The 16878-nt window shown below is 32.6% G+C and overlaps 1 non-coding gene across 1 annotated transcript in view; it reads right to left on the reverse strand.

Moving 5' to 3' along the window:
- Positions 1–249, reverse strand: part of LOC143260354 (small subunit ribosomal RNA) — a 1921-nt gene extending 1672 nt beyond the window's left edge. The window contains exon 1 of the ribosomal RNA XR_013034494.1: positions 1–249. This exon is cut by the window's left edge and continues 1672 nt beyond it. This is a non-coding gene — a ribosomal RNA (small subunit ribosomal RNA).
- Positions 250–16878: the final 16629 nt, after the last annotated feature.

A 16878-nucleotide genomic window follows, 5' to 3' on the forward strand; every position in this document is an offset into this window, starting at 1 on the left:
GTGTAAACACCCGCCACCGATTGGTTTTGATCTAATAAAAGCGTTCCTACCATCTCTGGTCGGAACTCTGTTTTGCATGTATTAGCTCTAGAATTACCACAGTTATCCAAGTAAATTTTAGTACGATCTAAGAAACCATAACTGATTTAATGAGCCATTCGCGGTTTCACCTTAATACGGCATGTACTGAGACATGCATGGCTTAATCTTTGAGACAAGCATATGACTACTGGCAGGATCAACCAGGGAACTATACAATATGTATATATAAAATGGACAAAATTTAAATCCTTTTCCATCGTCGCCTGTTTCATATATATATGTCAGGTCGACACACCATTTTTCTCTTTCAAATATGTACAAGTTTTGCCACATTCCGCGCTTGTAACATATCTTCTTTAACGCTCAATTTCTTTCATTTTTCTACCATACAGATATTTTACCGTACGCCCAAAAACGTACGTATTATATTTTTGTTCTATCATAAAATCACATTTTTCTACGTACGCCAGCTTCGTACGTTTCTATCTTTGCCTTCATAAAATCACAAGATAATTTTATCTTCAAGAGTCTCGCTATTAACATCTTGTAAGATAAATGTACGTCCCAGCTAAAACGTACAAATACTTCAAGTTAAGTAATAATATATCATCGCTATTGACAAATTTTTAAGATCCAAGACACAGTTCTCTCTATATGTTTTAATATTTTTTATGTACTCAAATATATTCAAAGGAAAAAGTACATGGGTGATGCCATAGTCGTGGAAGCGCGTACGCTCACGCTGATCTTCTGACCGCCGGAAGCACGAAACCTCTGATCTGGGCAAAATCGGCAAGCCGAGGAAGAACGGACAGGACACATGCTGGACTGGCGAGAAAGCGTGTTCTTCCGCTCGCGCTAGGCATTTCGATTTCTGACACCTCTTGATTTAAAAAATCAGTTTTTTGATAGTTTTCTCTCTCCACTGGGCTATTCATTTTAGCCACAGTTTTCAATTGGTACGATTTGCTTCCAAATCTTACAGATGCATTTTAAAAAATTTTTCCATCGCTCGGACAGAAGAGTCGATTGCTCAGTGAGTACGAGTATACATACAAAGTGCATACGGGTAACCAACCCCGTAGGGCTTGTCACATATGGGCCATTCGGTCAAAGACACCGACCCGTGGCCACGCTGTGTGGAGAAAAGTCCGTAACGTAAACGGCACGAAACAGTCAGGACCGAAGCCCCGAAGGAGCTCTGAGACAGCTTCTCGACCGAGATCGTAGAATTGGCCCAAAACCCGCTCTGCTCCGTCCGCCTCGCACGGACCGTGTATCTCTTATAGATACCGAACGGCCGGCAAGGACGCCGGCGCCGCCGGCCGAATAGCACGCGCGCTTATGAGTGTAAACCGCCGCGGCAACAGACCGCCCGGCCGTGCTGTTGTAACATAGCGCGTGAACGAACGAAAAAAATTTTTATAGTAAACATTAAAATAAATTACACTACCGTAAACTAGACAAAAAATTACACATTTTTTCCCAATATGAAAATTTTCACAAACTTTTTAAAGTCCCATCGCATCGAGTAAACTTTTTTAATAACGCGTCCGCACGATTCTAAATGCTTAATCCATATGTGAAATCGTTCACTGATCACGAATATCGTATTTAAAAAAATTACAAAAATTTATTTTTCAAAATAATCAAAAAAAACCGAAAAATCACAAGAGTAAAGTACCATTATTTTAAACAACATGTCGTTCTAAATGCTTAATCCCTATGTAAAAAAGTTATTTAAGCAAGAATATGTAATTGAAAAAAATTAGAAAAATTTATTTTAGCCGTAAATCGAAAATAATGGGGACACCGGAGCTGTTCGAAGCGCCGAGACGCGCCGCGTACGGCCGAATATTTTCTAAGTCCCAACGTACCGATCAAGAGTAAAGTACCATTTTCCTACATTAGATTTCGTTCTAAATGCTTAATCCCTATGTAAAAACGTTAGTTAAGCAAGAATATCGTATTTTTAAAAAAATCTAATGATAGGATTTTCCAGAAAATTGAAAAAACCGAAAAATGTCAAGAGTAAAGTGCCATTTTCTGACATTAGATTTCGTTCTAAATGCTTAATCCCTATGTAGAAACGTTAGTTAAGCAAGAATATCGTATTTTTAAAAAAATCTAATGATAGGATTTTTCAGAAAATTGAAAAAACCGTAAAATGTCAAGAGTAAAGTGCCCTTATTTTAAACAATGTATCGTTCTAAATGCTTAATCCCTATGTAAAAAAGTTATTTAAGCAAGAATATGTTATTGAAAAAAATTAGAAAAATTTATTTTAGCCGTAAATCGAAAATAATGGGGACACCGGAGCTGTTCGAAGCGCCGAGACGCGCCGCGTACGGCCGAATATTTTCTAAGTCCCAACGTACCGATCAAGAGTAAAGTACCATTTTCCTACATTAGATTTCGTTCTAAATGCTTAATCCCTATGTAAAAACGTTAGTTAAGCAAGAATATCGTATTTTTAAAAAAATCTAATGATAGGATTTTCCAGAAAATTGAAAAAACCGAAAAATGTCAAGAGTAAAGTGCCATTTTCTGACATTAGATTTCGTTCTAAATGCTTAATCCCTATGTAGAAACGTTAGTTAAGCAAGAATATCGTATTTTTAAAAAAATCTAATGATAGGATTTTTCAGAAAATTGAAAAAACCGTAAAATGTCAAGAGTAAAGTGCCCTTATTTTAAACAATGTATCGTTCTAAATGCTTAATCCCTATGTAAAAAAGTTATTTAAGCAAGAATATGTAATTGAAAAAAATTAGAAAAATTTATTTTAGCCGTAAATCGAAAATAATGGGGACACCGGAGCTGTTCGAAGCGCCGAGACGCGCCGCGTACGGCCGAATATTTTCAAAGTCCCAACGTACCGATCAAGAGTAAAGTACCATTTTCCTACATTAGATTTCGTTCTAAATGCTTAATCCCTATGTAGAAACGTCAGTTAAGCAAGAATATCGTATTTTTAAAAAAATCTAATGATAGGATTTTCCAGAAAATTGAAAAAACCGAAAAATGTCAAGAGTAAAGTGCCATTTTCTGACATTAGATTTCGTTCTAAATGCTTAATCCCTATGTAGAAACGTTAGATAAGCAAGAATATCGTATTTTTAAAAAAATCTAATGATAGGATTTTTCAGAAAATTGAAAAAACCGTAAAATGTCAAGAGTAAAGTGCCCTTATTTTAAACAATGTATCGTTCTAAATGCTTAATCCCTATGTAAAAAAGTTATTTAAGCAAGAATATGTTATTGAAAAAAATTAGAAAAATTTATTTTAGCCGTAAATCGAAAATAATGGGTCGAGCGAATCGGTCGATTGCGCCGAGACGCGCTATGATGCAACAGACGAGCGATTGGAACGCCCGAATATTTTCAAAGTCCCACCGTACCGATCAAGAGTAAAGTACCATTTTCCTGCATTAGATTTCGTTCTAAATGCTTAATCCCTATGTAGAAACGTTAGTTAAGCAACAATATCGTATTTTTAAAAAAATCTAATGATAGGATTTTCCAGAAAATTGAAAAAACCGAAAAATGTCAAGAGTAAAGTGCCATTTTCTGACATTAGATTTCGTTCTAAATGCTTAATCCCTATGTAGAAACGTTAGTTCAGCAAGAATATCGTATTTTTAAAAAAATCTAATGATAGGATTTTTCAGAAAATTGAAAAAACCGTAAAATGTCAAGAGTAAAGTGCCCTTATTTTAAACAATGTATCGTTCTAAATGCTTAATCCCTATGTAAAAAAGTTATTTAAGCAAGAATATGTTATTGAAAAAAATTAGAAAAATTTATTTTAGCCGTAAATCGAAAATAATGGGGACACCGGAGCTGTTCAAAGCGCCGAGCGCGCCGCGTACGCCCGAATATTTTCTAAGTCCCAACGTACCGATCAAGAGTAAAGTACCATTTTCCTACATTAGATTTCGTTCTAAATGCTTAATCCCTATGTAAAAACGTTAGTTAAGCAAGAATATCGTATTTTTAAAAAAATCTAATGATAGGATTTTCCAGAAAATTGAAAAAACCGAAAAATGTCAAGAGTAAAGTGCCATTTTCTGACATTAGATTTCGTTCTAAATGCTTAATCCCTATGTAGAAACGTTAGTTAAGCAAGAATATCGTATTTTTAAAAAAATCTAATGATAGGATTTTTCAGAAAATTGAAAAAACCGTAAAATGTCAAGAGTAAAGTGCCCTTATTTTAAACAATGTATCGTTCTAAATGCTTAATCCCTATGTAAAAAAGTTATTTAAGCAAGAATATGTTATTGAAAAAAATTAGAAAAATTTATTTTAGCCGTAAATCGAAAATAATGGGTTGAGCGAATCGGTCGATTGCGCCGAGACGCGCTATGATGCAACAGACGAGCGATTGGAACGCCCGAATATTTTCAAAGTCCCAACGTACCGATCAAGAGTAAAGTACCATTTTCCTGCATTAGATTTCGTTCTAAATGCTTAATCCCTATGTAGAAACGTTAGTTAAGCAACAATATCGTATTTTTAAAAAAATCTAATGATAGGATTTTCCAGAAAATTGAAAAAACCGAAAAATGTCAAGAGTAAAGTGCCATTTTCTGACATTAGATTTCGTTCTAAATGCTTAATCCCTATGTAGAAACGTTAGTTAAGCAAGAATATCGTATTTTTAAAAAAATCTAATGATAGGATTTTTCAGAAAATTGAAAAAACCGTAAAATGTCAAGAGTAAAGTGCCCTTATTTTAAACATTATATCGTTCTAAATGCTTAATCCCTATGTAAAAAAGTTATCTAAGCAAGAATATGTTATTGAATAAAATGAGAAAAATTTATTTTAGCCGTAAATCGAAAATAATGGGTCGAGCGAATCGGTCGATTGCGCCGAGACGCGCTATGATGCAACAGACGAGCGATTGGAACGCCCGAATATTTTCAAAGTCCCACCGTACCGATCAAGAGTAAAGTACCATTTTCCTACATTAGATTTCGTTCTAAATGCTTAATCCCTATGTAGAAACGTTAGTTAAGCAAGAATATCGTATTTTTAAAAAAATCTAATGATAGGATTTTCCAGAAAATTGAAAAAACCGAAAAATGTCAAGAGTAAAGTGCCATTTTCTGACATTAGATTTCGTTCTAAATGCTTAATCCCTATGTAGAAACGTTAGTTAAGCAAGAATATCGTATTTTTAAAAAAATCTAATGATAGGATTTTTCAGAAAATTGAAAAAACCGTAAAATGTCAAGAGTAAAGTGCCCTTATTTTAAACATTATATCGTTCTAAATGCTTAATCCCTATGTAAAAAAGTTATCTAAGCAAGAATATGTTATTGAATAAAATGAGAAAAATTTATTTTAGCCGTAAATCGAAAATAATGGGTCGAGCGAATCGGTCGATTGCGCCGAGACGCGTTATGATGCAACAGACGAGCGATTGGAACGCCCGAATATTTTCAAAGTCCCACCGTACCGATCAAGAGTAAAGTACCATTTTCCTACATTAGATTTCGTTCTAAATGCTTAATCCCTATGTAAAAACGTTAGTTAAGCAAGAATATCGTATTTTTAAAAAAATCTAATGATAGGATTTTCCAGAAAATTGAAAAAACCGAAAAATGTCAAGAGTAAAGTGCCATTTTCTGACATTAGATTTCGTTCTAAATGCTTAATCCCTATGTAGAAACGTTAGATAAGCAAGAATATCGTATTTTTAAAAAAATCTAATGATAGGATTTTTCAGAAAATTGAAAAAACCGTAAAATGTCAAGAGTAAAGTGCCCTTATTTTAAACAATGTATCGTTCTAAATGCTTAATCCCTATGTAAAAAAGTTATTTAAGCAAGAATATGTTATTGAAAAAAATTAGAAAAATTTATTTTAGCCGTAAATCGAAAATAATGGGTCGAGCGAATCGGTCGATTGCGCCGAGACGCGCTATGATGCAACAGACGAGCGATTGGAACGCCCGAATATTTTCAAAGTCCCACCGTACCGATCAAGAGTAAAGTACCATTTTCCTGCATTAGATTTCGTTCTAAATGCTTAATCCCTATGTAGAAACGTTAGTTAAGCAACAATATCGTATTTTTAAAAAAATCTAATGATAGGATTTTCCAGAAAATTGAAAAAACCGAAAAATGTCAAGAGTAAAGTGCCATTTTCTGACATTAGATTTCGTTCTAAATGCTTAATCCCTATGTAGAAACGTTAGTTCAGCAAGAATATCGTATTTTTAAAAAAATCTAATGATAGGATTTTTCAGAAAATTGAAAAAACCGTAAAATGTCAAGAGTAAAGTGCCCTTATTTTAAACAATGTATCGTTCTAAATGCTTAATCCCTATGTAAAAAAGTTATTTAAGCAAGAATATGTTATTGAAAAAAATTAGAAAAATTTATTTTAGCCGTAAATCGAAAATAATGGGGACACCGGAGCTGTTCAAAGCGCCGAGCGCGCCGCGTACGCCCGAATATTTTCTAAGTCCCAACGTACCGATCAAGAGTAAAGTACCATTTTCCTACATTAGATTTCGTTCTAAATGCTTAATCCCTATGTAAAAACGTTAGTTAAGCAAGAATATCGTATTTTTAAAAAAATCTAATGATAGGATTTTCCAGAAAATTGAAAAAACCGAAAAATGTCAAGAGTAAAGTGCCATTTTCTGACATTAGATTTCGTTCTAAATGCTTAATCCCTATGTAGAAACGTTAGTTAAGCAAGAATATCGTATTTTTAAAAAAATCTAATGATAGGATTTTTCAGAAAATTGAAAAAACCGTAAAATGTCAAGAGTAAAGTGCCCTTATTTTAAACAATGTATCGTTCTAAATGCTTAATCCCTATGTAAAAAAGTTATTTAAGCAAGAATATGTTATTGAAAAAAATTAGAAAAATTTATTTTAGCCGTAAATCGAAAATAATGGGTTGAGCGAATCGGTCGATTGCGCCGAGACGCGCTATGATGCAACAGACGAGCGATTGGAACGCCCGAATATTTTCAAAGTCCCAACGTACCGATCAAGAGTAAAGTACCATTTTCCTGCATTAGATTTCGTTCTAAATGCTTAATCCCTATGTAGAAACGTTAGTTAAGCAACAATATCGTATTTTTAAAAGAATCTAATGATAGGATTTTCCAGAAAATTGAAAAAACCGAAAAATGTCAAGAGTAAAGTGCCATTTTCTGACATTAGATTTCGTTCTAAATGCTTAATCCCTATGTAGAAACGTTAGTTAAGCAAGAATATCGTATTTTTAAAAAAATCTAATGATAGGATTTTTCAGAAAATTGAAAAAACCGTAAAATGTCAAGAGTAAAGTGCCCTTATTTTAAACATTATATCGTTCTAAATGCTTAATCCCTATGTAAAAAAGTTATCTAAGCAAGAATATGTTATTGAATAAAATGAGAAAAATTTATTTTAGCCGTAAATCGAAAATAATGGGTCGAGCGAATCGGTCGATTGCGCCGAGACGCGCTATGATGCAACAGACGAGCGATTGGAACGCCCGAATATTTTCAAAGTCCCACCGTACCGATCAAGAGTAAAGTACCATTTTCCTACATTAGATTTCGTTCTAAATGCTTAATCCCTATGTAGAAACGTTAGTTAAGCAAGAATATCGTATTTTTAAAAAAAATCTAATGATAGGATTTTCCAGAAAATTGAAAAAACCGAAAAATGTCAAGAGTAAAGTGCCATTTTCTGACATTAGATTTCGTTCTAAATGCTTAATCCCTATGTAGAAACGTTAGTTAAGCAAGAATATCGTATTTTTAAAAAAATCTAATGATAGGATTTTTCAGAAAATTGAAAAAACCGTAAAATGTCAAGAGTAAAGTGCCCTTATTTTAAACATTATATCGTTCTAAATGCTTAATCCCTATGTAAAAAAGTTATCTAAGCAAGAATATGTTATTGAATAAAATGAGAAAAATTTATTTTAGCCGTAAATCGAAAATAATGGGTCGAGCGAATCGGTCGATTGCGCCGAGACGCGCTATGATGCAACAGACGAGCGATTGGAACGCCCGAATATTTTCAAAGTCCCACCGTACCGATCAAGAGTAAAGTACCATTTTCCTACATTAGATTTCGTTCTAAATGCTTAATCCCTATGTAAAAACGTTAGTTAAGCAAGAATATCGTATTTTTAAAAAAATCTAATGATAGGATTTTCCAGAAAATTGAAAAAACCGAAAAATGTCAAGAGTAAAGTGCCATTTTCTGACATTAGATTTCGTTCTAAATGCTTAATCCCTATGTAGAAACGTTAGTTAAGCAAGAATATCGTATTTTTAAAAAAATCTAATGATAGGATTTTTCAGAAAATTGAAAAAACCGTAAAATGTCAAGAGTAAAGTGCCCTTATTTTAAACAATGTATCGTTCTAAATGCTTAATCCCTATGTAAAAAAGTTATTTAAGCAAGAATATGTTATTGAAAAAAATTAGAAAAATTTATTTTAGCCGTAAATCGAAAATAATGGGGACACCGGAGCTGTTCAAAGCGCCGAGCGCGCCGCGTACGCCCGAATATTTTCTAAGTCCCAACGTACCGATCAAGAGTAAAGTACCATTTTCCTACATTAGATTTCGTTCTAAATGCTTAATCCCTATGTAAAAACGTTAGTTAAGCAAGAATATCGTATTTTTAAAAAAATCTAATGATAGGATTTTCCAGAAAATTGAAAAAACCGAAAAATGTCAAGAGTAAAGTGCCATTTTCTGACATTAGATTTCGTTCTAAATGCTTAATCCCTATGTAGAAACGTTAGTTAAGCAAGAATATCGTATTTTTAAAAAAATCTAGTGATAGGATTTTTCAGAAAATTGAAAAAACCGTAAAATGTCAAGAGTAAAGTGCCCTTATTTTAAACAATGTATCGTTCTAAATGCTTAATCCCTCTGTAAAAAAGTTATTTAAGCAAGAATATGTTATTGAAAAAAATTAGAAAAATTTATTTTAGCCGTAAATCGAAAATAATGGGGACACCGGAGCTGTTCAAAGCGCCGAGCGCGCCGCGTACGCCCGAATATTTTCTAAGTCCCAACGTACCGATCAAGAGTAAAGTACCATTTTCCTACATTAGATTTCGTTCTAAATGCTTAATCCCTATGTAGAAACGTCAGTTAAGCAAGAATATCGTATTTTTAAAAAAATCTAATGATAGGATTTTCCAGAAAATTGAAAAAACCGAAAAATGTCAAGAGTAAAGTGCCATTTTCTGACATTAGATTTCGTTCTAAATGCTTAATCCCTATGTAGAAACGTTAGATAAGCAAGAATATCGTATTTTTAAAAAAATCTAATGATAGGATTTTTCAGAAAATTGAAAAAACCGTAAAATGTCAAGAGTAAAGTGCCCTTATTTTAAACAATGTATCGTTCTAAATGCTTAATCCCTATGTAAAAAAGTTATTTAAGCAAGAATATGTTATTGAAAAAAATTAGAAAAATTTATTTTAGCCGTAAATCGAAAATAATGGGTTGAGCGAATCGGTCGATTGCGCCGAGACGCGCTATGATGCAACAGACGAGCGATTGGAACGCCCGAATATTTTCAAAGTCCCAACGTACCGATCAAGAGTAAAGTACCATTTTCCTACATTAGATTTCGTTCTAAATGCTTAATCCCTATGTAGAAACGTTAGTTAAGCAAGAATATCGTATTTTTAAAAAAATCTAATGATAGGATTTTCCAGAAAATTGAAAAAACCGAAAAATGTCAAGAGTAAAGTGCCATTTTCTGACATTAGATTTCGTTCTAAATGCTTAATCCCTATGTAAAAAAGTTATTTAAGCAAGAATATGTTATTGAAAAAAATTAGAAAAATTTATTTTAGCCGTAAATCGAAAATAATGGGTCGAGCGAATCGGTCGATTGCGCCGAGACGCGCTATGATGCAACAGACGAGCGATTGGAACGCCCGAATATTTTCAAAGTCCCACCGTACCGATCAAGAGTAAAGTACCATTTTCCTGCATTAGATTTCGTTCTAAATGCTTAATCCCTATGTAGAAACGTTAGTTAAGCAACAATATCGTATTTTTAAAAAAATCTAATGATAGGATTTTCCAGAAAATTGAAAAAACCGAAAAATGTCAAGAGTAAAGTGCCATTTTCTGACATTAGATTTCGTTCTAAATGCTTAATCCCTATGTAGAAACGTTAGTTAAGCAAGAATATCGTATTTTTAAAAAAATCTAATGATAGGATTTTTCAGAAAATTGAAAAAACCGTAAAATGTCAAGAGTAAAGTGCCCTTATTTTAAACATTATATCGTTCTAAATGCTTAATCCCTATGTAAAAAAGTTATTTAAGCAAGAATATGTTATTGAAAAAAATTAGAAAAATTTATTTTAGCCGTAAATCGAAAATAATGGGGACACCGGAGCTGTTCAAAGCGCCGAGCGCGCCGCGTACGCCCGAATATTTTCTAAGTCCCAACGTACCGATCAAGAGTAAAGTACCATTTTCCTACATTAGATTTCGTTCTAAATGCTTAATCCCTATGTAGAAACGTCAGTTAAGCAAGAATATCGTATTTTTAAAAAAATCTAATGATAGGATTTTCCAGAAAATTGAAAAAACCGAAAAATGTCAAGAGTAAAGTGCCATTTTCTGACATTAGATTTCGTTCTAAATGCTTAATCCCTATGTAGAAACGTTAGATAAGCAAGAATATCGTATTTTTAAAAAAATCTAATGATAGGATTTTTCAGAAAATTGAAAAAACCGTAAAATGTCAAGAGTAAAGTGCCCTTATTTTAAACAATGTATCGTTCTAAATGCTTAATCCCTATGTAAAAAAGTTATTTAAGCAAGAATATGTTATTGAAAAAAATTAGAAAAATTTATTTTAGCCGTAAATCGAAAATAATGGGTCGAGCGAATCGGTCGATTGCGCCGAGACGCGCTATGATGCAACAGACGAGCGATTGGAACGCCCGAATATTTTCAAAGTCCCAACGTACCGATCAAGAGTAAAGTACCATTTTCCTGCATTAGATTTCGTTCTAAATGCTTAATCCCTATGTAGAAACGTTAGTTAAGCAACAATATCGTATTTTTAAAAAAATCTAATGATAGGATTTTCCAGAAAATTGAAAAAACCGAAAAATGTCAAGAGTAAAGTGCCATTTTCTGACATTAGATTTCGTTCTAAATGCTTAATCCCTATGTAGAAACGTTAGTTAAGCAAGAATATCGTATTTTTAAAAAAATCTAATGATAGGATTTTTCAGAAAATTGAAAAAACCGTAAAATGTCAAGAGTAAAGTGCCCTTATTTTAAACATTATATCGTTCTAAATGCTTAATCCCTATGTAAAAAAGTTATTTAAGCAAGAATATGTTATTGAAAAAAATTAGAAAAATTTATTTTAGCCGTAAATCGAAAATAATGGGGACACCGGAGCTGTTCAAAGCGCCGAGCGCGCCGCGTACGCCCGAATATTTTCTAAGTCCCAACGTACCGATCAAGAGTAAAGTACCATTTTCCTACATTAGATTTCGTTCTAAATGCTTAATCCCTATGTAGAAACGTCAGTTAAGCAAGAATATCGTATTTTTAAAAAAATCTAATGATAGGATTTTCCAGAAAATTGAAAAAACCGAAAAATGTCAAGAGTAAAGTGCCATTTTCTGACATTAGATTTCGTTCTAAATGCTTAATCCCTATGTAGAAACGTTAGTTAAGCAAGAATATCGTATTTTTAAAAAAATCTAATGATAGGATTTTTCAGAAAATTGAAAAAACCGTAAAATGTCAAGAGTAAAGTGCCCTTATTTTAAACATTATATCGTTCTAAATGCTTAATCCCTATGTAAAAAAGTTATTTAAGCAAGAATATGTTATTGAAAAAAATTAGAAAAATTTATTTTAGCCGTAAATCGAAAATAATGGGGACACCGGAGCTGTTCAAAGCGCCGAGCGCGCCGCGTACGCCCGAATATTTTCTAAGTCCCAACGTACCGATCAAGAGTAAAGTACCATTTTCCTACATTAGATTTCGTTCTAAATGCTTAATCCCTATGTAGAAACGTCAGTTAAGCAAGAATATCGTATTTTTAAAAAAATCTAATGATAGGATTTTCCAGAAAATTGAAAAAACCGAAAAATGTCAAGAGTAAAGTGCCATTTTCTGACATTAGATTTCGTTCTAAATGCTTAATCCCTATGTAGAAACGTTAGATAAGCAAGAATATCGTATTTTTAAAAAAATCTAATGATAGGATTTTTCAGAAAATTGAAAAAACCGTAAAATGTCAAGAGTAAAGTGCCCTTATTTTAAACAATGTATCGTTCTAAATGCTTAATCCCTATGTAAAAAAGTTATTTAAGCAAGAATATGTTATTGAAAAAAATTAGAAAAATTTATTTTAGCCGTAAATCGAAAATAATGGGTCGAGCGAATCGGTCGATTGCGCCGAGACGCGCTATGATGCAACAGACGAGCGATTGGAACGCCCGAATATTTTCAAAGTCCCAACGTACCGATCAAGAGTAAAGTACCATTTTCCTGCATTAGATTTCGTTCTAAATGCTTAATCCCTATGTAGAAACGTTAGTTAAGCAACAATATCGTATTTTTAAAAAAATCTAATGATAGGATTTTCCAGAAAATTGAAAAAACCGAAAAATGTCAAGAGTAAAGTGCCATTTTCTGACATTAGATTTCGTTCTAAATGCTTAATCCCTATGTAGAAACGTTAGTTAAGCAAGAATATCGTATTTTTAAAAAAATCTAATGATAGGATTTTTCAGAAAATTGAAAAAACCGTAAAATGTCAAGAGTAAAGTGCCCTTATTTTAAACAATGTATCGTTCTAAATGCTTAATCCCTCTGTAAAAAAGTTATTTAAGCAAGAATATGTTATTGAAAAAAATTAGAAAAATTTATTTTAGCCGTAAATCGAAAATAATGGGGACACCGGAGCTGTTCAAAGCGCCGAGCGCGCCGCGTACGCCCGAATATTTTCTAAGTCCCAACGTACCGATCAAGAGTAAAGTACCATTTTCCTACATTAGATTTCGTTCTAAATGCTTAATCCCTATGTAGAAACGTCAGTTAAGCAAGAATATCGTATTTTTAAAAAAATCTAATGATAGGATTTTCCAGAAAATTGAAAAAACCGAAAAATGTCAAGAGTAAAGTGCCATTTTCTGACATTAGATTTCGTTCTAAATGCTTAATCCCTATGTAGAAACGTTAGATAAGCAAGAATATCGTATTTTTAAAAAAATCTAATGATAGGATTTTTCAGAAAATTGAAAAAACCGTAAAATGTCAAGAGTAAAGTGCCCTTATTTTAAACAATGTATCGTTCTAAATGCTTAATCCCTATGTAAAAAAGTTATTTAAGCAAGAATATGTTATTGAAAAAAATTAGAAAAATTTATTTTAGCCGTAAATCGAAAATAATGGGTCGAGCGAATCGGTCGATTGCGCCGAGACGCGCTATGATGCAACAGACGAGCGATTGGAACGCCCGAATATTTTCAAAGTCCCACCGTACCGATCAAGAGTAAAGTACCATTTTCCTGCATTAGATTTCGTTCTAAATGCTTAATCCCTATGTAGAAACGTTAGTTAAGCAAGAATATCGTATTTTTAAAAAAATCTAATGATAGGATTTTCCAGAAAATTGAAAAAACCGAAAAATGTCAAGAGTAAAGTGCCATTTTCTGACATTAGATTTCGTTCTAAATGCTTAATCCCTATGTAGAAACGTTAGTTAAGCAAGAATATCGTATTTTTAAAAAAATCTAATGATAGGATTTTTCAGAAAATTGAAAAAACCGTAAAATGTCAAGAGTAAAGTGCCCTTATTTTAAACATTATATCGTTCTAAATGCTTAATCCCTATGTAAAAAAGTTATCTAAGCAAGAATATGTTATTGAATAAAATGAGAAAAATTTATTTTAGCCGTAAATCGAAAATAATGGGTCGAGCGAATCGGTCGATTGCGCCGAGACGCGCTATGATGCAACAGACGAGCGATTGGAACGCCCGAATATTTTCAAAGTCCCACCGTACCGATCAAGAGTAAAGTACCATTTTCCTACATTAGATTTCGTTCTAAATGCTTAATCCCTATGTAGAAACGTTAGTTAAGCAAGAATATCGTATTTTTAAAAAAATCTAATGATAGGATTTTCCAGAAAATTGAAAAAACCGAAAAATGTCAAGAGTAAAGTGCCATTTTCTGACATTAGATTTCGTTCTAAATGATTAATCCCTATGTAGAAACATTAGTTAAGCAAGAATATCGTATTTTTAAAAAAATCTAATGATAGGATTTTCCAGAAAATTGAAAAAACCGTAAAATGTCAAGAGTAAAGTGCCCTTATTTTAAACAATGTATCGTTCTAAATGCTTAATCCCTATGTAAAAAAGTTATTTAAGCAAGAATATGTTATTGAAAAAAATTAGAAAAATTTATTTTAGCCGTAAATCGAAAATAATGGGTCGAGCGAATCGGTCGATTGCGCCGAGACGCGCTATGATGCAACAGACGAGCGATTGGAACGCCCGAATATTTTCAAAGTCCCAACGTACCGATCAAGAGTAAAGTACCATTTTCCTACATTAGATTTCGTTCTAAATGCTTAATCCCTATGTAGAAACGTTAGATAAGCAAGAATATCGTATTTTTAAAAAAATCTAATGATAGGATTTTTCAGAAAATTGAAAAAACCGTAAAATGTCAAGAGTAAAGTGCCCTTATTTTAAACAATGTATCGTTCTAAATGCTTAATCCCTATGTAAAAAAGTTATTTAAGCAAGAATATGTTATTGAAAAAAATTAGAAAAATTTATTTTAGCCGTAAATCGAAAATAATGGGTCGAGCGAATCGGTCGATTGCGCCGAGACGCGCTATGATGCAACAGACGAGCGATTGGAACGCCCGAATATTTTCAAAGTCCCAACGTACCGATCAAGAGTAAAGTACCATTTTCCTGCATTAGATTTCGTTCTAAATGCTTAATCCCTATGTAGAAACGTTAGTTAAGCAACAATATCGTATTTTTAAAAAAATCTAATGATAGGATTTTCCAGAAAATTGAAAAAACCGAAAAATGTCAAGAGTAAAGTGCCATTTTCTGACATTAGATTTCGTTCTAAATGCTTAATCCCTATGTAGAAACGTTAGTTAAGCAAGAATATCGTATTTTTAAAAAAATCTAATGATAGGATTTTTCAGAAAATTGAAAAAACCGTAAAATGTCAAGAGTAAAGTGCCCTTATTTTAAACAATGTATCGTTCTAAATGCTTAATCCCTCTGTAAAAAAGTTATTTAAGCAAGAATATGTTATTGAAAAAAATTAGAAAAATTTATTTTAGCCGTAAATCGAAAATAATGGGGACACCGGAGCTGTTCAAAGCGCCGAGCGCGCCGCGTACGCCCGAATATTTTCTAAGTCCCAACGTACCGATCAAGAGTAAAGTACCATTTTCCTACATTAGATTTCGTTCTAAATGCTTAATCCCTATGTAGAAACGTCAGTTAAGCAAGAATATCGTATTTTTAAAAAAATCTAATGATAGGATTTTCCAGAAAATTGAAAAAACCGAAAAATGTCAAGAGTAAAGTGCCATTTTCTGACATTAGATTTCGTTCTAAATGCTTAATCCCTATGTAGAAACGTTAGATAAGCAAGAATATCGTATTTTTAAAAAAATCTAATGATAGGATTTTTCAGAAAATTGAAAAAACCGTAAAATGTCAAGAGTAAAGTGCCCTTATTTTAAACAATGTATCGTTCTAAATGCTTAATCCCTATGTAAAAAAGTTATTTAAGCAAGAATATGTTATTGAAAAAAATTAGAAAAATTTATTTTAGCCGTAAATCGAAAATAATGGGTCGAGCGAATCGGTCGATTGCGCCGAGACGCGCTATGATGCAACAGACGAGCGATTGGAACGCCCGAATATTTTCAAAGTCCCACCGTACCGATCAAGAGTAAAGTACCATTTTCCTGCATTAGATTTCGTTCTAAATGCTTAATCCCTATGTAGAAACGTTAGTTAAGCAAGAATATCGTATTTTTAAAAAAATCTAATGATAGGATTTTCCAGAAAATTGAAAAAACCGAAAAATGTCAAGAGTAAAGTGCCATTTTCTGACATTAGATTTCGTTCTAAATGCTTAATCCCTATGTAGAAACGTTAGTTAAGCAAGAATATCGTATTTTTAAAAAAATCTAATGATAGGATTTTTCAGAAAATTGAAAAAACCGTAAAATGTCAAGAGTAAAGTGCCCTTATTTTAAACATTATATCGTTCTAAATGCTTAATCCCTATGTAAAAAAGTTATCTAAGCAAGAATATGTTATTGAATAAAATGAGAAAAATTTATTTTAGCCGTAAATCGAAAATAATGGGTCGAGCGAATCGGTCGATTGCGCCGAGACGCGCTATGATGCAACAGACGAGCGATTGGAACGCCCGAATATTTTCAAAGTCCCACCGTACCGATCAAGAGTAAAGTACCATTTTCCTACATTAGATTTCGTTCTAAATGCTTAATCCCTATGTAGAAACGTTAGTTAAGCAAGAATATCGTATTTTTAAAAAAATCTAATGATAGGATTTTCCAGAAAATTGAAAAAACCGAAAAATGTCAAGAGTAAAGTGCCATTTTCTGACATTAGATTTCGTTCTAAATGATTAATCCCTATGTAGAAACATTAGTTAAGCAAGAATATCGTATTTTTAAAAAAATCTAATGATAGGATTTTCCAGAAAATTGAAAAAACCGTAAAATGTCAAGAGTAAAGTGCCCTTATTTTAAACAATGTATCGTTCTAAATGCTTAATCCCTA

This window comes from Megalopta genalis, chromosome 11 (genome assembly GCF_051020955.1).
Source record: "Megalopta genalis isolate 19385.01 chromosome 11, iyMegGena1_principal, whole genome shotgun sequence".
NCBI classification, from domain to species: domain Eukaryota; kingdom Metazoa; phylum Arthropoda; class Insecta; order Hymenoptera; family Halictidae; genus Megalopta; species Megalopta genalis.